We start from the raw sequence: 22,476 nt of genomic DNA on the forward strand, positions 1-22,476 counted from the left end.
CTAGTGATGTGAAATAATGTGCACCACTAAGCTGATCAATTTGCTCCTCGATACGAGGTAGGGGGTAGTGCTCAGGTTGTGTATTGGAGTTAAGCTCCCGATAATCAACACACATCCTATCTGAATCATCTTTTTCTTTACTAGAAGAATAGGACTCGCGAACGGTGATGAGCTTTCTCTAATAACACCGGCATCTAGAAGTTCCTGAACCTTTTCTCTAACGATTTGCTTTTCTACCGGCGCCAACCTGTAAGGCCGCCTCTGTACGACTTTATGGGGATCTACTAAATTGATTTCTAGCTCCCCCGTAGTTACGCGCTTATCAGGTACCCCCTCGATGAAACAGTCAGCATAGCGGTTCAATAATTCAATTAGAGCCTCTCGATCATTGCCTTTCAAATCCGTATCTACTTGTGAAAGATCTAGCTTAGTAGCACGCGATTCACAGATATTCGTTTGTTCTTCAGTATAAAACAGTAGACCTTTTTTATTAATTTTAGCCGTCCACCCTTTTTCTAACATATCCCTCCCTATTAAGGCAGGTTCCACAAGATGTACGTCAGGTAGTACATGAAATTCCAAGGTTTCAAAAATGTCTCCAATATTGACCTTACTCAAGATTTGAGTCGTACATTTTATGTCACCGCCGAGACCCGTAAGATAAACGAGATCATTGCGCACAGTACCTGGAATTTTACTAGAGAAGCTTTCTTTCACTAAAGAGCAAGACGATCCACTATCAAATAAAAAAGTGACTGGCTCACCGGACGACGTCCTCAAGACACCCCTCGACAGTCGTTGTTCACAAAGGTTGACCTCCTTCCTTTCAGCAACTTTACTAGTGCTCTTCTTTTCTTGACAATGCGTAGCTAGGTGTCCAGGATTCCCGCAGCTGTAGCAAGTTACTGTTGAAGTCTTCTCGGAAGTACGCGCCGGAGTTGAAGCATCTTGTTGGTTAGAGGTCGCAGAAGTATCTGCTCGTCGCTTTCTGCACTCAGATTGTCTATGTCCAGAGATGCCACACCAATGACATTTGCCAGGAAATCTAGCATCTGTTGTACGTGGTCGCTTCGATTCAGGTTCTTGAGTTTCAGTGGCGTCGAATCGTCGCTTAATTGAAATGCCGCCTAAGATTCTGAAAAGCTGAGCTTTAGTAGTAATAGCATGGGCATTCAATTCGCGACGTATAATGCCATCCTTTTGGCACAATACAGATATGACAAAACCAGTTATCGCTTCTTCTTCCAATTGTGTCTTAGGAATTCGTTCGATCATATTCCACAAGCGTAATCCAGCTTCTGGTGCAGTCTCCTTGGACCCGAATTGAAAACGTAAAACTTCGTCAAAGTAGTCTTGTGATAACTTGGGTCGACAAAACTGAGCCATCAATCTTTGCTTTACTGACTCCCATGTCAAATCGTTCAAATTTAATTTAGTTAGGCAGGTAGCTGCACGTCCTTTTAGTGCTCTCGTGAGCGCTACCAGCAAATCTACACCTTCTAGGCACTTTGTTTTCACAATAAGTTCAGTAACCTTGCACCAACCTTCTATATCCGCGTCGACATCCTCAGGGTTAAATTGCACTAATTTCACTACGCCGGTCTGAGAGCTAGAACCAATAGTCGAAGCCTGCGGTGATGCCAACATGCGGGTAAATAGCGCTTCCATGTTATTTAAAAATTTCACTGCACTATTTTCATCTGGTGGCTTTTTCTCAGACTGCAATTCGGGCGGGATTTCTCGCACTTCTGATGTAGGCGGTTCCCCGCCTTTATTAGAATCACCCATAGTGATAAGGTTTGGTGGATTATTAGGAAATAGCCAAAGAATAACTCACTTCACAATCATATGCTATTTAATGTCTAATCAAAACGATTTTCCACAAAATAAAGACACTGGTAGATAGGAAATCTCTTATTCTCTTAATTTTAAACACTTTCAATCAAAAATGATGCAAGATTACGCAGAACAAAAGCGATTCGTCGGTGACGTGGTGCGCTCGTTGAAAATCAAAAGTATTCTGACATTCAACATGGCGGTGCCAACCATCGACCCAACGCTCCGCCAGACCGACGGCTGAGAGTCGTCAATCTAGTTCCACCGTAATCTAAAAGATGGCGCTGGCGAAGCGCCGTCATATGAATAACATTATAATTTGATACAGGAAAATATTACTGTCTATATTTGTTTTACTACCTAAGCTTATTCTTACAGTTGTAATTTTGCATAATAGGAGTCATTTGAATTAGAAGTACTTACCAATCATTTTTTCCAAAAAAACCTTCATTATAGAATTTGAAAAATAATACCTCACCATAATATCTTATCATACCTAGTTCTTTTAATTTTCTGTTTCTTTTTACCTGGATTTCTCAGCAACTTTTCTTGAAGTCTGTAGGCCTAGCACATGATTGCCGCGAGAGTATGTCGCCGCGAGATAGATGTCACGTCTCCTTCTAAGGGTCCCCCCACATCTAGCGTCTCGCGAGCCGACGCTCGCGACCGTCGGGCCAAAACTGTATGGGCAAAGCCTGATGCCGCGTCGACGCGGCGTCTTTTTCCATACAGTTGGCCCGACGCGACGCTCGCGAGACGCTAGATGTGGGGGGACCCTAACTGTATTAATGACATAAGGATGGCTTTGCTAGACCCTCTGAAGACCCAAAAGTAAGCGGAAACAGTGGAGACGAGCGCAAGAGATAATGGCAGAGATTGCTTACATGTGTGTCACGTGTCCTTAGGATTTTCATGAGGTCGAATGCCTATCCAATACTAATATTATAAATGGGAAAGTGTGTGTGTCTGTTTGTCCGTCTTTCACAGCAAAACGGGGCGATGACTTGCCGTTATTTTTGAAGTGCAGATAGTTAAAGGGATGGAGAGTGTCATAGGCTGCCTTTTGTCTCTTTCTAACACCCCTCTTCCTTAAAATGGGGGGGGGGGGTTTGTATGGAGAATTCTGCAATTTAACGCGAGCAAAGCCGCGGGCAAAAGCTAGTAATGTATATAGTGGGCACTCCATCCAAGACGGAGTTCTCATTCGCTGGTGGTTTAAGACTAAGACGGTAGTCCATTGGTTAGTCCAGCATCGTTCCTAGTTCCACAGGAGCCCCGACCTCAAACAAAGGTGTTCGTAGGATTCTTCACGATAACCCGATTTGATTTCCACACCTGCATTGCTTTATGCATGGTCATCATCATATTCTTAAGAGTCAGGCTCTTGTCTGTGGAGTAATCGCCGTTCCTTTCTCCTCTCTGCCGCTTTTTTAATTCTTGGTAAGGCACTACGTTGGTCTCTTTAACGTGGTCTAAAACGCACGCCTTGGTTTTCCCCTGCCTCGCTACTTTTCTATTCGCCCCTCGATTATTGATGACGGAGTGGTAATGCTATTACGCACGATGTGTGGGACTCGCCCTTTCTTTTCCCTACCCTAGCGAGAGGGGGGAAACTTGGCCCTACCCACTAAACCCACTCCGGCGTTTCATCCTCTCTGCCGTTCGTGAGGGCGCGCTGGGATCGAAGTATGTTCATCATGTCATTCACCACGGCGCCCTCCGGCATTGCCCGGGCTTGCGACCAAGGCACCCGCATATGCATGGCTACCTGCCTGTTTATAAATAAATAATCAAACTGAACAAAATTTGCGCCCACATGCCTCTACAGAGCGCAGCCGCGCGTAAGGGCAGGGGTTTGAATGCGCGACATATCGTGTTATGCGGTCAGTGCGCTCAAGGTTGGGGCACACACAGCGGTAGGACGTGGTGGCGGTGGTGAGATACGGTCACGGACTTTAATAAAATTGTAGATCCACTTTTAGCTCATTTTATACTGGACATCTCATAGTTAAGCTATGTCTTTCCAGTGTAAAATGAGCTAGAAGTGGATCAACAATTAAAGTCCGTGACTGTACACTAAGGGCCGGTTGCATCAAACCATCTGTCACCGTTAGAACATTCGTAAAATTTTCTTGTATGGGAATTTCCATAGACCTCTGCTGCGTGACGATGATGTGTCTGTCAAATTTGGTTGATGCAACTGGCCCTTAGCCAGGGTTTCTTCAAGTAGTCCGTCGTTAGGGTTCGTTGCATGTTTTTTCAGAGGTCCGCAGTAGGTCCGGGTCGGTAGGTGAAAGTGACTGCGAAAGTTTGAAAAACACATGCACCGTACAAATTTTGAACATTTCCACCATCATCGTCACACATAATACTTTGGATGGTTCACAGTCCTCAAATGTGCCTTTTCCAGAAACTGCCTTTCTAATGGGTTGGCAACGCGCATGTGACACTTCTTGAGCTGCAGGCGTCCATAGGCTACGGTGACCGCTTTCCATCAGGTGGACCGTATGTTTGTTTGCCAGCGACGTAGTATTAAAAAAAAATTGTGCCTTGCGTTATTTTGGGACCGAAGTAATCATCAATAAAAGTGCATAATGATTATACGTAGTGTCTCTTGGCATCCGTAACTGTTTACCACCAGACAGTTTGTCTGCTTCATTGCGTCGTATGTTTAAAACTTTCCCTTCGCAAAACAGTTGTATTTTATTAAGTAATACACACTATCCAGAGGCCGTGAGTTCAAGTCTCACCCAAGGCAGACATTTTCCACTTTTAAATTTATTCTAAGCCTAACGGCATCGATTGCAGACGTTTCTGCTGATCAGAAGTAAAAATTTAGCATGGTTAGCGCATTGTAACTGGTGAATTTCCAATATGACTTGGAACTCCGGTTGCCGTTTAAGAAGTTTAACACTCTTACGGTAGATGTCGCTACGGGTCCCATTGACCTTAGTAGTGGAAAATTTCGCTGGCTTGGTTGAAGTCTTGGTTGCTCAGTTGGCAGAGCGCTGGAGTATCTATCCAGAGGCCGTGAGTTCAAGTCTCACCCAAGGCAGACATTTTCCACTTTTAAATTTATTCTAAGCCTAATACACACTATTCCTACATAAACGTGCCTAGTTTACCTATTTAATACAACGCAACCGTTTTTAATACGAATAACCAGTGCTCAGACAAGTCATCGCAGAAACAGATATGGACATGAGACAAGACTACTATAGAGTCGAGACTTAAGATTATTATTTTCTAAAGCTGATATTATCGTAATTTATAATTTAACATTTGACCTTTTTATTAGTCGCATATCTGTCATGGATTTGTTAAAGTGGCATGCTTGAAATAGTTTTGTGGGGACAATTTAAATTAATACAATTATTTGCTTAATTATGGTTATTTCTAAATATTTTAAATACGAGTATGGTGCAAATAACTACAATTAATAAGTGGATTAAGGACTACCCCGACCACTGTTATGGTGAATTTTAGATTGCAGTAATAAATATAATTAAATAATATTGTACATAATGCGACTCTATTGATCTTGTTCTATTGCAGTCTTGCAATTGTTTTGCGATGACTTGTCCGAGCACTGCGAATAACCTAACCACAAAATTAAAATTTTGAAAAACCCCCGACCGTCATATAGTAGACCGATTTTCATGAAACATGGCTAAGAATACTCCCGGCTATTTCAGCTTGCAAACAAAAAAAAAATCTAAATCAGTTCATCCGTTCGGGAACTACGATGCCACAGAGACACACACAAACAGGCAGACATACATAAACAGACAGGCAGACAGACAAACACGTCCAACTTATAACACAGTATCGTTTTTGTGTCGCGGGTTAAAAACAAATCATCATCAAAAAAAAGGTCATCGTTCTTCATCAGTTTTTTTCCTTCAGCCTGTGTGTCCGCAACTTTATCCGATAACGCAGTTTCCCGTATTATTAATTAGTCCGTTTGGATGATCGCTCGATAAGCCGATAAACGACTAATTTGCCAAATTGGCTGTCGGGAACGAACGCTCGTTGTACGATATTTTATTGAAAATATATTCCGGTTGAGCGGGGATGTGAGTCAATTATATTATATATTATACATTCTATAATATATAATATTAATATTTATTTATATTTTATTATTATAAATGGGAAAGTGTTAAAGTGTGTCTTTCACGGCAAAACGGAGCTACGAATTGACGTGATTTTTTAAGTGGAGATAGTTGAAGGGATGGAGAGTGACATAGGCTACTTTTTGTTTATTTCTAAAGCGAGCGAAGCCGTGGGCAAAATCTAGTATTATTATCAAAGTGTGTGTATCTGTTTGTTTGTCCGTCTTTCGTTGAAAAAAAATCGCCGTTTAATCAATTTAAACGGTAGTTAAAACGGTACGAAATTGAACATCATTTAATTAACCTCCCGGGCCAATCAGATAAGTTAAGTGCAAAAACTTCATTAATAAATACCATCCTGAGTCCTGTGAAATTCCACCATATTTTTTTAACAGTAAGGACTGCTTTCGGACTATTTGTCTCGCAACTGGCCTGTTCAATACAATTATTGGAAGACATTTAATTAAACGCAATTATTGAATGGCGAAGCCATGTCGATATTCAATGGATGGAGTGCGTCGCAAAAACCTGTTGACTTTATCAGCACCCTGTACAAAGCTACAAAGTCATGTGACCTAGAACTTTATTGACTGTATGTGTTCTTGCTTTTGTATATGAAGAGTGTTTACATACATACATACAATCACGCCTGTATCCCATAAAGGGGTAGGCAGAGCACATGAAACTACTAAAGCTTTAGGGCCACTCTTGGCAAATAAGGGGTTAAAAGAAAACGAAACTGTGGCAAGAGTGTTTATCTACATCAATATGATAAGTTTTTGTACTGTGCTTAGGAGCGATAAGGAAATGACTTTTTCCCCTCACTAGCTCGGAAACACGTGTTTTGTCCTTTAATACCAGCGGGTAAAAACGCATTTTATCCACTAGTGGGTAAAGTAATTTGACCTTCAATAAAGTCAAATTAACTGCTTTAAAATTGATAAAAGTAGGTGAATCTAGTAATAACGATAATTTACCACCTGTGGAACTACTGGAAGCAGTGATAAACGCATTTTTTGCGTTGTAGTTTCCTCGCTATAGTGAGGGGCAAAGTTTTGTGTTACACTCGGGTGCAAATGTATTTTACTTCTCGTGTGTTAAAAAACTCGCAAGTTCAGGATTAGATTCTCGACCACTCGCTTCGCTCGTGGTTCAACTATAGAGTCCTTTCACTTGCTCGTTTTTCAATTTCCACACTCGGCGATAAAATACAACTTTGCCCCCTTGTATAACAAATAACTATTATTATGATTTCTGAATCTGCTACCGCATCTTAATGTGTTTACAATATCAGCAACCGACACTAATTACATTCAAATTAGAGCGTTCAGGGTGCGTAGCCGAACGGCACAAACGCTTACGAAACGAAATGCTCGTAGATATTTATCTCTATCGCTCTTGCGTATTGGCGCGACAGTGCCAGACGGCAAAATGGAGCGACGGATTGTCGTGATTTTTTAAGTGAATATAATAGTTGAAGGGATGGAGAGTGACAAAGGCTACTTTTTGTCTTTTTCTAACGAATTCCAAGCGGCGGGCAAAAGCTAGTTAGTTTATATTTGAATTTGCATATGTCTAGGTGAAATAGATACATACATTATAATAGTAAATGTCTTGAGGATCGTGAAAGCACCAGGTGCTCCACATACTCGCATGCACAGATGTAATGTATGAAACTCTGAACTTATGTGACAGTACGTGGGCACTGTTACAATCATACGGTGCGGTTTCAGAGCAAGTGTTCCTTTGAACACATTGAATGCACCTGTGGCTTCACCTAGACATTTAGCGTTTACCGTAGCCACACATAAAGCGTTTTGACAGCGTAGCGTTAGCGGAGCGCAATGATAGCGGTGCGCCGGACGACCGCTGGCGTGCCGCTCGCATCCGCGCGCATTCCGCTCGCAATCCGCGCTCGTTAGTTCCCACCGGCGTCCGCTAGGCGCAACGCCAGCGATCGTCCGACGCACCGCTATCATTGCGCTCCGCTGACGCTCCGCTAAAGCTCCGCCTACGCTCTCAAAACGCGCATGTGTGGCCGAGCTTTTAGTTTCCTAAAGGGTTTGTAAGCTGCAGGCCTAGCACATGAAGGCGCGAGAATATTTCGCCGTCAGATAGACTACTTACCCGTCCTTATGTTATTAACACGATGCGAAGAAGACGTGTGATCTAGTTTCCCGTGGCGACATACTCTCGCGGCAATCATGTGTTAGGCCTGCTGACAAAACTGCCTACATGTCTATTATTTGTATCATATTTTAATCAAGTTGTATTTTGTAATTGAAATTGAAGAAAAAAAGGCCCCTTGCTGAAAGAGCGTGCGACTTTCGATCCAGAGGTCGTGAGTTTGAATTCCGGCTCGTACCAATGACTTTTTCGGAACTTATGTGCGAAATGTCATTTGATATTTGCCAGTCGCTTTTCGGTTAATGAAAACATCGTGAGGAAACCAGACTATAATCCCAATAAGGCCTAATTACCCTTCGGGTTGGAAGGTCAGATGGCAGTCGCTGTCGTAAAACTAGTGCCACTCCAAATCTTGTGGTTAGTTGTTAAAGCGGACCACAGGCTCCCATGATCCGTAGAAAGTGGGCGGTAATAAGGAGAATGATAAATGATGATTTTCTACCGGTAGAGGCTCTGAACATTTCAGTAACTGCAAAGCATCGAAACGCAAAACCTAAATATCCATTTCGCAAGAAAAACACGTGCTTATTCCCGTTCCCGCGCGCGAGCCCTTCAATTAGCTCGTACAGCTAATTAGGAGCGTTAACTTTGAGCCGCCTCCGGGTCACGAGGAAATGTAGGATTGTGTAACTTGGTTTATGTGAGATTTTTACCCTTTGAGGAATTTTTCACTTTTGCTTCGTAAAGTTTATCTATATTGAATTATTTAGGTCTCAGGACTTCAATTTAGAAGGAAAATTTTACTAAATTTTACAATTTTAATAAATTCTGCGGTTTGAATGCTCCTGTGTGTGTGTGTGTGTGTTTGGTTTGAATGTGGGTGTCGTAGAAGGCGACTGTGGGATATGGGTTAAATTGTGGCGTAGGCGAGAGGCTGGCAACCTGTCACTGCAATGTCACAGTTTCGTTTTCTTTCAACCCCTTATTTGCCAAGAGTGGCACTGAAACCTGAGTAGTTTCATGTGCTCTGCCTACCCCTTCATGGGACACAGGCGTGATTGTATGTATGTATGTTGAATGCTCCTCCCAGATGTTTTTTTTTTTAGTTTTATCAGAAACCTGACAGTCACATAAACACATTACAATATTAGCAACACAAAATGTAGGTACTGCAAGAAAAGACAACAGTAACAAAAGACCTTCATACTTGTAACTAATGTTTGTACGTAATGAATAGATATACAAATAGATATAAAAAAAAGTCAGATAAACTTATCAACAGAACATTAAAAATGTTTACTAAATTGAGTGTCAAAATTTTGTACTTAGTTGCTACAAAAGTAACTTTGGACTCAAAACTGACTTATCATTTTAAAACTTGGTCAAAACATACAACGATGTAGGCACTTAATAAATAAAAAAATATTACACAGTCAATTTGCGTTTGTAAACAAAATACGTATACTGTAAATACAATAAAACACAATTTCGCCTACATTTTATTTTCCCAAAATTAAGTTGATTTTGTAACCAATCCCCAATTAATACAATTACCAAGCATAGTACAATAGTAATAACCAATTACTAAACCAAATATGTTCATTGTTGAACATTATCTTTAGTAAGTAACTGTTATTGTTAATATTTTCATATTCCCAATCCGATATAGATAAAACTATTAAAATGAACTATTAACCTACGTTATATCTCTATACACAGACCACCTCTAATAGATACAACATAAAAAAAAATATATATATATTTAAAAATATATATATTTGGTGAAAACTTAATATATCAAGCTAAGAGTTCAATCACACAAATGTACACAAAGAGGTAGCCAAGGAATGATTATAAGCAAAATTTAATAATCACCGTGCTAACTAATGACAATCTTCAGGGTTAATAATCCTACTTTCAGGGTTAATACTCATGATCATCAGAATAGAACTAGTACTTCCCATAAACTCAGAGAGCTGAAATTTGGCATAGAGTTAGGGTTTAACGGCCACATAAATTGAAAACTATACAAACTTGGATAATCGAAGATCTGGAGTACTTGGTGACCCTGATTAGAAAACACAAGAGCCCAACTAAACTATTAGATATCGACATAATGCCTTTACAAAAAATATTCAACTTGGTGAGCCGCTCAATTTTATGCCCACGTTTCTACAAAAAGACGTGAAATCCCACCAAAAATTATCTGTAAAAAACTAGCCAAGTCTCGATGGAGCTGCTTGTTGTTGGTTGGATACATATATAAGGCGTATAACTGAAAATGCATTGACATATAGGTAGAGAACACCAGCATTGTAGCCAGTTTTTTTTAATTATAACTTTTATACTCCTGGCCACAGACTAGCCAAAGGCAAAGACGTGGCCTACGATGGAGTGAGCTCGCTCAGAAGATGCTTGATCACTATTAGTTTCATGCATGAATGCGATTGCGAGCCAATCGTGTGGTCTAAAGCAATTAATAGACATAAACGACCAATCGCGCGCATGATTAGATCCTCAACCAATCGCTTTGAAGCATTCATGCGCACTACGTCATGTGACACATGGGCAATTTTTTTTTTTCAAAGTTTGGAAATTTTTATGTGGTTTTTACTCAGAATCGTGAGCTCTTTTAATCCTATAAGTAATAGAAAAAAAATATCCCAAGGTTTTTTCCCATTCCGTTACCATTTTTAATACATTTTGTATGGCGGTAACGGAATGGAAGGTTTGAAAAATGTACGGAAATCTTGGGACATTTTTTTTCTCTTATCAGGATTAGAAGAGTTCGCGTTTCTGAGTATGAATCGCGTAAAAAATACCCTTGCTACAAAAAAGTGGGGTGGACAACTTTGAAAAAAATGGCCCACATAAGATTACAGTTTGACTGCAATTCAACTGAAAAGGCGATGTGCAGTTTCCACTTTCCATACAAGTTGCAGTCGATCTGTAAAGGTTCTAAATAAAACGAGAATTTTCGATTGGATTGAATTGCAATTTCATATAATTATATGAATGGGCCGGGCTTATAGGCAAAGTGCGCGAAGAAATTAATGCCAGGTCGGTGGCAAACAGGTATACGGTCCTCCTTATGGAAAGCGGTCACCGTAACCTATGGACGCCTGCAACTCAAGGGGTGTCACATGCGCGTTGCCGACCCATTAGAAACTTGTTCACTCCTTTTTTGAAGAACCCTATACTGTAAGTTCATCGGAAATACCTCAGCAGGGAGCTCATTCCGCAGGCGGAGCGTCCGCGGGAGGAAATTCCTCTGAAACCGCACGGTGCGCGATTATTTAGGTTGCAAGGTGTGTGGATGAGCGCCCGGTCGATGGCGAGCGGTGCGATGATGAAAAGTGGACGTTGGCATCATGTCAAACAGTTTCAATTCCATAATTATCAGTGCGAACGACCAGCGAGTCGTGTCATCAAGCACGCACACAACGACAACTGTATGCTCAATGAGCTAACAACTGCGCTCTCTAGTATTCTATCCTCTGAGATATTTAGTGACGTTGCAATCTTTTTTTATAATAATAAATGGGCGTACTCTTGTCCATAGACTAGCCAAAGTCAAAGACGTGGCCTACAATGGAGTGAGCTCGCCCAGGAGATACCTGTTCACCCTTGATTTGAAGGTTGCCGGGTTATATAAGCTCAGAGATTATATAGCCACCGGCAAGGAATTCCACTCTTTATTCAATCTTACATAAAATGTATTAAATTGCCACGGTTCATAGGAGTCTAGGGTCTGCTTTGACAACTAATCCCAAGATTTAGCATAGGCACTAAGTTGTACGAAAGCAACTGCCATCTGACCTTCCAACCCGAACGGTAACTAGGCCTGGATTCCTGACTATGTTTTCCTTCACCAAAAAGCGACTGGCATATTAATGTCATTTCGCACATTAGTTTCGAGAAACTCATTAGTCTGCTTATTGTAGTCAATATTTAGTAATAGTTTGAGTATTACCAGTTCAATACAGACAGACAATTAAAACAAGCTATCGGAGCAGTTCCGTATCAAACTACTAAAACTCGCGTTCAATGTAATATGCAGTTGCAGTACAACTGAATATTGCTGGTGCAATATGCCAAGTGATTTTGCTGAGAATGTTCCGTTTGGTAGTTGATTCTCTATGTATAAGCATCACACATTTAACCTCGGTAAGTCCCATTCTTTTTTCTCGGTAAGTCCCATTTCTTTAGATAAATATTTAGAATAACCCCAAAATTAAAATTTTGAAAAACTCTCCGACCGCGACATAGTGGACCGATTTTCATGAAACACGCTAAGAACACTCCCGACTAACTCAACTTTCAAACAAAAAAAACTAAATCGAAATCGGTTCATCCGTTCGGGAACTACGATGCCACAGACAGACACACACACATACAGACAGACAAACAGACAGACAGACAGACAAACACACAGACAGACACGTCAAACTTATAACACCCCTTCGTTTTTGCGTCGGGGGTTAAAAACAACAACGTGTGTCCAGCAAAACTATTTTACTACAACGTGTGCTTTAATTTCCAGTGGGTCTTATTTATTCTGCGGCGAGTTCCCATGTTCCCGCAGTTTGCACGAAGTTAATATTATTACAAGGAATGTTAGGACGAATGCCTAGACAATCATCTAATAGATTAAGCACATTTATGAGCATTTTAATTTGTTCTTTATTGTGTAACTAATTTTTCCCCTCACTAGCTCGGAAACACGTGTTTTGTCCTTTAATACCAGCGGGGTTGTTATACAAGGGGGCAAAGTTCTATTTTAACGCCGAGTGTGGAATTGAAAAAACGAGCAAGTGAAAGAATTCTATAGTTGAATCACGAGCGAAGCGAGTGGTTCGAGAATAGAATCCTGAACTTGCGAGTTTTTTAACACACGAGAAGTAAAATACATTTGCACCCGAGTGTAACACAAAACTTTTCCCCTCACTATAGCGAGGAAACTACAAAGCAGAAAAATGCGTTTATCACTGCTTCCAGTAGTTCCACAGGTGGTAAATCATCTTTATTACTAGATTCACCTACTTTTATCAATTTTAAAGCAGTTAATTTGACTTTATTCAAGGTCAAATTACTTTACCCACTAGTGGATAAAATGCGTTTTTACCCGCTGGTATTAAAGCTAGTGAGGGGAAAATAACTATTATTGTTGTGTAACTCTTGCCTAAATATTATTTTATTGATAAAATTTAATATTTTACACTTTGTATTTTGTTTAATTATTACCGATCGATATTAGGTGGTACGTACTGTAAGGTCAGCGCTGGATGTCGCCAGCAATGCTGAGATCATTTCGAGGCACCTTCTGTTTATATGTATTTTTGTTTGTAGAATTTTCCCTTTTTTCTGTGTGTTTTCGAATAAATGAATTTCTATTCTGTTCTAATAATGATATCAGCTTTGTTCTGGAGTTCTCCTATACACTGGAAGGTTAAAGAAGTTTGCTGCCAGTACTCATGAACAAATAAATGATCGTTGGCCTTGTACATGCAGTACCATTTTAATTTTGTGGTCAGGTTATTTTAATGCGATATGTACGGTATGTAATCGTTGTCCACTCTAGGCATTTGCTTAGATTCCTTGATGTCCAAAGTCTCAGTCGAAGTTATACTGAACATAGATATGTTCCCTCTTGGAATATTTGTGTACACTTGGGAGTCAATCGACTGATGAATTAATTCAAATATTTTCCATGTTTTACACTTATAATTTGACAGAATTAGTAAAACCAAGTTTTTAATAGGTACTTATGAATAATGTCGAATCCCATTGTCGAAATGTCAGTTGATATTTTCCAGTCGCTTTTCGGTGAAGGAAAACATCGTGAGGAAACCGGACTTATTCCAATAAGGTCTAGTTCCCTTCGGGTTGGAAGGTCAGATGGCAGTCGCTTTCGTAACACTAGTGCCTACACCATCTTTGAATTAGTTGTCAACCAACCGCAAGCTCCCATGAGCCGTGGCAAGTGCCGGGATAACGCAAGGAGGATGATGACTTACGAATAATTCAATTCAATTCAATAATTTTTATTTCGGAAAAAAACCATAGTGTTAGTGTACATTCCCTTAAACCTATGTTAGTTACATTTACATATTATTTATTACATCTAAAAAAAAACTAAAACTATAATAAATTATACACTTGGCCTCTGGATTCCATATGTACACCATCCCAGTGTCTCCAGATAGCACAAGCAGGCGATTCCAACACTAGGCGCACAAGGCTATTAGGCAAGGCTATCGTTATTTATTAGCTATAGGTAGTACACGTGCACTCCAAACTACCGTATCATCTATATTATCTATAATCTGCTCTGAACTCGGTCCGACCGTCCGTATCATCTATTATATTAATTAATACTTGTACCTCCATATTGGCTGGAACTTGGCGTACAATAGATGAACGATCACTTTAGTCTGAACTTGGTTGTTTGATAAAGATGAAGTTTAGTAAGTTTGTATCGAGGATTGTCTGTATAACTCTGTGATGTATGGGAGTGAATAATTAAATTTTCCCCTCACTAGCTCGGAAACACGTGTTTTGTCCTTTAATACCAGCGGGCAAAAACGCATTTTATCCACTAGTGGGTAAAGTAATTTGACCTTGAATAAAGTCAAATTAACTGCTTTAAAATTGATAAAAGTAGGTGAATCTAGTAATGAAGATGATTTACCACCTGTGGAACTACTGGAAGCAGTGATAAATAACTATTAATCTACACTTGTAACTGTGGATCCCAAAAATGAATTGTTCAATTTTCTTGTTATTATTCTCTTCTTTTGTCTTTCCCTCTCTTTATTTTTTGTTATCTAAGTTTCTTGACGCATTGGTTATACTGCAAGGTCATGTAAACATAAATAGATAAATGAATGTGATGGCTGTACAAGCATCGATCACAAAATGTCGCAAATGTGTCTTGACGTGGCTCAGCAGCTCTTCGGGGTCGCTTCTGCTTAAAGTGATCCTACCAAAGCTCGTCGTGCTTCACCAAGTTAAGTCTAAGGTTAGTTAGGCGAAGGAGGGTAGATCGCGCGCTGTCTATGCAACTTTAAGACGATATAGTAGGGGTCAATTCTCAATACAAACGGTCTCGACTATTTTCTCCCTGGTTTTTGAAGATAGAACAATGATTTTTTCAACACAAATTGATATTTTTTTTATCTGTGTCGGACCGTTTTGATTTTTTTGATATTCTGCTTTTTAAAGACTGTAGAGCCAATCAAAAATTTCCAAAAACGGCCTTTTTCATTGTGGCGCAAAAAAAGTGTGATACTCAAGATTGGTAACAATTAACCAAAAAAGCTAAACGGTCCGACATAGATTATTTCATTGTTATTAAGATTCTCAAATTTCGTTCTGATTGATTAAGTTTTGAAGGAGGAAAGAGTCGACAGCGGAACCTCAATTTTAAAGATTTTTTTTGAAATATCTTTTTACTGAGTTGTTCTTAATGGACAGTTTTTTTTCGATAAATCTTGTTAATAACACTTGTATATTTAACTAAAATTCCCAAGTTGAAATGGGGCTCCTTTCCATTTTAGCATTTTCGCTACCGTATCCTCTTAACATCCACCCGCCTTCGTCAGTTTTCCGTGATCATGATGCATGCAACTGCGTCGAAATATCGGGAGCACGACAAAAATCAAAAAGGTACGTCTATATCCCGGTCAATATAAGTATAATGAAAATAACCGTGAATCATTCAAAACTCAAGTTAAGTCTGTTTAAAATAATGCATGTTTACCAAATTTTTATCAAACATCGAATTTTCCTCGTATCGACCTCGTATCCATATATAAGTGCCATAAAGCTCGTTTTGGCGTTGCGATTCCATTGTCGTAGCCAGGAAGCCCCTTATTGGGATCTGGCACCGGTCTTTGCCATGCGCATAATTTAACATTACGTCATTTTGTTATTAAAATATTCTTTGCTATTGTTTATGGCACACTTTATTTTGTAAACCTCTTGCCTTTGTTTATAAAGTTTAATTTATCATAATGAATGATATTTTAAGTCACTATTAGATATATCGAAACGGCTGAGGGACTCAAAACTATCTGAATACCCGTATCGCCTTTACAATAGAGGCTTGTTTAAATTTTTGTGAGCAAATTAAGCTGCTCCAATACTATTGATGGCGACTAATGAAGTCAGGAACCACTGGAACGAAAGCGTATAAGTATAATAACTTTTTTTTTTTGTAAAATCGTATATACATGGCCTTTAGTTATTACTAAAGCAGTAAGTAAGTAAGTAATTTATTTGCATAAAATAGTCTACAGTAAGATGGTCAAAAGGTACAATTTCGTTCAACTATTTTGCCTATAAAAGGCGTGCAAATATGATTTAACTAATCTAGGAACATACATATAGTATCAATTAATCTATATAGCTTTACAATTAACATGCATATCATACATTTAACTACGTTACTAATTATAATATTTAAATTAGAATAGTAAGAAAAATACAAACATTTCAAATTTAATAATTTACCCACACTATTCATACTTAATTAAAATGTCATGATTATAATAAAATTACAAGAAATAATTCAATAAAGCATTTAGCACTGCATATTGATTGATATTAATTAACAATACAAACCTACCTACCTATACCTACCTACCTTAAGGTTGTCTAGAAGAAATCGCTCTTTAGCGATAAGACTGCCTGTTGTTTACCTTCGTGTTGCTTCTTTGTTTTGTATTATTGTATTTTATTAAGGTGTGCAATAAAGAGTATTGTATTGTATTGTAATACAAACAATATTGACGCCATGTTAAATATTACGTTGATTTGCGTCAAATTAAGTGTTATTGATACCTAATACTGTGAAGGTTCACCATTATCCTACTCTAAATATTATCTACACCACAAGGGGTACTCGCAGGTACACTTATCTGATTGATCTTTCACGATGTGCTCTCTTCGACCACCTCGACCCAAGTGAACGAGCCGGTCGTGTCTCTCTCCCGCCATGCCATCGTCCCCACCACTTATTGAACCTACCGCCGTGTTGCCATTAGTATAATATTATTTTACCAATAACCCGTGTATTATTAGGGTAACGTAATAATGTTGCCACACTTCAAATGTATTTTACTGTTATCATAAGTGTAATTTTAAATAAATCATGACATTCGGCCATCCAGCTTCGTGCATGACTCCGGCGCACGAACCTAAACAAGAAAAGCTAGATCCGTTTTATATATTTTGACAGTCTTGTTTTTCGTAAGGCCATTTTGTGGAAGTTGTAACAGAAAATATACAACTGATACATAAACTTTTCCGGAAAGCGTCTTAAATAAAATGATGATAATATAATCTCTACCTCAAAAGACTATCATGACATTCGGTCTGTTGCATGTATATTTCTGTTCATAATAATGACTTGGTATTTATTCTATCTCGTGTCCGATTTCATCATTCTCATCTAGTTATGAATTCGGTTCAGATATTTTACCTACTTGTCAGCATTCTTTTATTTTGTTGCATGCTTACGTAAAATCTATAAGCATTAGTCAATAAAAAATCTTATTGTGTTTAGAATCAAGCGGAAATAATATTCTTATATAATTTATAATTGTAAATTTTTGTTTTTTTTTCCTAAAACTCGTTTTAGCATCACTTAAATGTACGTTACATATACCTAATGTCATTGCTAATGTCACAGCCAAAAAATCGCTTGCCCTCAACCATTACGTGTCTTTCTCACATTACACCTTTATTAAACATTTAATTATTTTCTGTTTAACCAATTATATTATGTTGAGTAGAATGATTCTAATCCAATCATTTATACTCAACATTCCCGGAACGATAAGTTCTAAAACATATGACGTTAGACTACGTATGATTCCCTTTCAAGCTTCAACCTAAGTACTGTTTAAATTTTTCACATCTACAATAATTTTCTGTGTATCCATATCGTAAGGTAATTTTTGATATTATACTTATGGTTTATATCATAAAGAAAAAAACGAAACACTTTTTTTTTTTACTTGAAGGTACATTTGGCTACTTGTGCTTGTACTCATCTGTTCGTACTGCAATATCTCAAGACATTTTTTTTTAGAAAGTGAGAAAATTATAAATAATAAATCAATATCAGACCATTTATTACGAAAATTTAGATCTTGAATAACAGTGATTTCACTGATTTTCACTCAATATTAATACATTTACCAAATATGAATAGCTATATTAACATAATCCACATTAAGAATAATCGAAAAGTCGCTTGTTAAAGACTTTTAATTAAACATGATGATACTGAAGTCAGGACGTCTACTACTGGGACTTAACTATTAGGAAATTGATTTTAACTTTTATTAATCAATTTTGTTGCAACTTTTTCAAAATGTCAAAATACTACTTACTAGATATTTTCATTAGAAAATTCTCGTGTAGGTTGTTAATGAAACATTCCCTTTAAGATTTAGGATGTTTTACGCGCATTCTCAACGGTTGACGATCGCTTCATTTGATGTCAGAGTTACACCTCAGTGCTTATTATCAACTCATCAAACGTCATAGAAATTGATCCCATAACTTGGCAAAACATGTACTAAGGACAACATTTTTTTTTTTTTTTTTTGGTGTATGTTTAATAATTTGTTCATCATTACGGTTTGTTTTCTTCATATTTTGCATTGATCCATTTTACTAATTACAAAACAACTACTATTATTCGATTCGGCCAATATTCATGAATCTTTACAGAAAAAAAAATGAGACTCATCTCTGGCTTCACACCATGTTCTGTCAAATCTATATCTAATAGGTTTGCAAACGCAACTTAAGTCGATCCTCATGTAAGTTGTAAATTAATTAACTTTCTTGCCTCAACCAGCTGTTAATTATACTCTTACTATCTATATAGTATGACTATCAAATAAAAATAAAGTATTCTGGAAGCTTGTTGCTATAGACAAGATTATGCATTTAATGCAATGTCTTGACACAGGGTTCAAACTTTTAGGACCGCGATTGACAAATTGACCCTTACCTCTTATTTAACTGTTAGGTGCATATGCAATGTGTTCACCGCCATTAACTCATTAGTCAAGACTCAATCGCCGTCTACACGAGCTAAATTAGGTAATTTGATTTTCAGAGGTAAGCTGTTTTTATTTCTTTTTGACACTATTCATCATCAATTATCAAAAGATTCGCACCATTAGAAGTTACGTTTTGCAAAGTATTTTTATTTTTCTGCATTTCAATTAGTTTAGAAATAACGCATTGATATTTCAAAACAATACAAACTTGAACACTTTTACAATACGAGTAATTATTTACATCCAACAGTTATTTTACGCTTAAATGAATTATCGTATTGTTTTATTATTATCTATCTTCAACAGCGCGACTCGGCCAATAAAATAATTTCTGATTTCTCTAAAATTGAACATCACGTTGAATATACGTCAGTTAATTACGGACATACCTACATAACTTCTAACTTATTCTAAATAAATATCATACGATTTTTAATAAAGTTCTATTAACAATCATTATTAATATGTTTCCTTTTTTATACGCTAATATAGATTACTACTATATAATTATTATTGCGAGCAGTGTCATAATTATCGTATAAACTTAGGTGATCACTTTTTGTGTTATATTTTTATACGTTCATTTTCCATCATTAATTAAGCAAACACCAAGTACTTCAATATATCTTTTACCATTTTATGACTAGTTACTTGTTTTATTCGCAGGTATAGGAAATAATATTTCTAGAAATGTCATCTGGCTTAGTATTTTTTTTTTTTAAACCAGAAACGTTCACTAACGACTCTTCAAGTTTTTATTTTGAAGGGAGAGAAAAAAAACGGAAAAATTACGTTTCCGGCGGGACTCGTTATCAACTAGTTATGCTTCATACAATCGATCATTATGCTTCATGGTTTCTACACAAACGAATATATGTACCAATTTACCTATGTACTGAATGTACTTATCGTTTCGCACTCCGTGTCTTCTTTATTTGGCTCAACAATATACCTTTTCAAATTCATTATGAAAACTATGTCTGTAATTTTATTTATATTTAACACGAATCATGACATTATATGGAAATCGTTTTCACAGAATATATGCCTAATTATCTTGCTTTCTCAATAATGCCAAACTAATTTATTTATACATGAAAAAAAAAAACAATAGCTAACAATTGGATGGGTAATTTTTTTTTACAGAGGGCTTCATCAGCTACACAAAAGATCTGTATTAAATATCTAGTTAAAATATGACGTCATATCAACTGTTATCATTTTCATTAGTCTATTTAAATTACTTCAGGATTTACACTTTGTGTACCAGAGCCACATATTAATTATGATGCTACGTTTCTTGATCATGTATCTTCAAGACTTACTCAGTCTTAAATTAACTATAGTACGAAGACAAATATTATAGTTATTCAACTTTCAGTAACTAAGATTTGTGTAGAATATGTATCCAAAATAGCAATTACTCATTTTTTTTTTTTTTTTTATTTAATCTAGATTCTGATATATAAGGGCTTTACATTTAGTCTCAATTCAATCACATTTTTGATGCATATTGAACTATACTATTATGTTTCAAAAAAAATATTCAGTCAAAATAATTTTAATTTTATTTTGACTCCCAGGAAATTACGTAATTTCTTTGAAATCTAACCGGAAAACATACTTAATTGGTCCTAACAAATTACATCAAAACGTTAAAAAGTACTTCGTACCGTTAACAATTATTATTCTTTGCATATCTCGGGTCCATGAAATATAATTTTGACTTGCATGACAATAATAATACTTTGTATTTAATTGCATATCATACTGCCCATACTGGGTAACTTCTGATACCTTACTACGTAATATTGTCACTTGTCATATTAAATCAATATTTCTATCATATGTTTCCATTTTAATTAAAACTTGTTACTTCTGTCAACTTTAAACTGCTCTGATGTAGGTACTAATTATCCTTTTTAATTTTTTCAATTAATAACAATAAATCATTAAAATTCCGTTATAATTGACGATCTCATATTAAAAGACTTAACAATCTTTCTCTCTTAACATTTGACTTCATTCAGAAACTAATACCCAATTTAACTTATCTCCGTAAACATAGCTAACTCAAAAAAAAAAATATAGAAGTAGAATCATACCATGCAGCTTTAAAATTTGGTCACATTGCGTACTTACTACTATAGATACAATTTGTCATGTGCTTGTCGCTAATGTATTTGCTTTTGGACAAATGCAAGTATCATTAGGTAACGTTTCAGGATGATTATATCAAACTTAATCCATGTTTCACAGTGAAACATATTTATATTAGTAACAGTATCGCTATCCGGTCCAATAAAAAAAATCTAAGTAGTTATGCTTTTCCGAAGTAGTTCAAAATTTAGGTTTCGAATTGTAACAAGGCATTGCTTAAAAAAAAACATCATTTTAACTCCTCTGTCACACTGAGAGAAAATACAACCAGTTTTCATAAAAACAACCTGACACATATTGTTTTAAACATACGTTTGGCTGATTCAAACGGATAAACCGCAACAAGTCGAACTTGTTAAATTCACAATGCAAATTTCTCTCAGTGCAATGGCAAATTCCTACGGATTAGGAAATATTGGATGTAGGCGTACTCTGCCCCATTCGATTAATATTCTATATCCCTTTGTACGAATTGTCACACATCCTACATCTACAAAGGTAAAATACAATACAATACACTTTATTGCACGCCTCACATAGTTAATCACTTCACTATACTTTCAGTGAATCACTTGATTTGACCATTCATTAGAATTTTACATTCATTAAGGACAACAAGGCACCTACGAGTCCTACGACCCAGAATCGTTGTCCAACTTTGCTTTCATAGAATTCGGAAATGATCAAGATTCATTTCGATTTAACTTGTAACTTGAATGTATTCTTACGTGTTGCGTACTACTACATTTTTTTTTTAACAACACAGAGCTATAGGATACATAAATACCAACGAAGTATTATAAAAGAATCGTGTATCTAACAGTGATACACAACAAATACCCATCATTTTTACTACGATCGTGAACTCCGGCGTCATCAAAAATCTGAGTAACTAAACTTACTTCTCGTTAACTCATAACTGCATCGAAAAAATCGAAAGCTAGGTGGACTAAGTAGTTTCATTGTCTACGTATACGATACATGACAGTATCATCGCTATACTGGTAAACCCGTATGCTTCTCAACCTTAGTTTGGTTTGGTACATACGTCCAACTTCAACTTTTGACTGTAAAATTATTTGTCGTTTTCAAATAATTTTGAGCAAGACACCTTTTCAAGAGAACAAATGTTCGCTACAAGATTACTTTATTCTCAT

Source organism: Leguminivora glycinivorella, chromosome 3 (genome assembly GCF_023078275.1).
Source record: "Leguminivora glycinivorella isolate SPB_JAAS2020 chromosome 3, LegGlyc_1.1, whole genome shotgun sequence".
Classification (NCBI taxonomy): domain Eukaryota; kingdom Metazoa; phylum Arthropoda; class Insecta; order Lepidoptera; family Tortricidae; genus Leguminivora; species Leguminivora glycinivorella.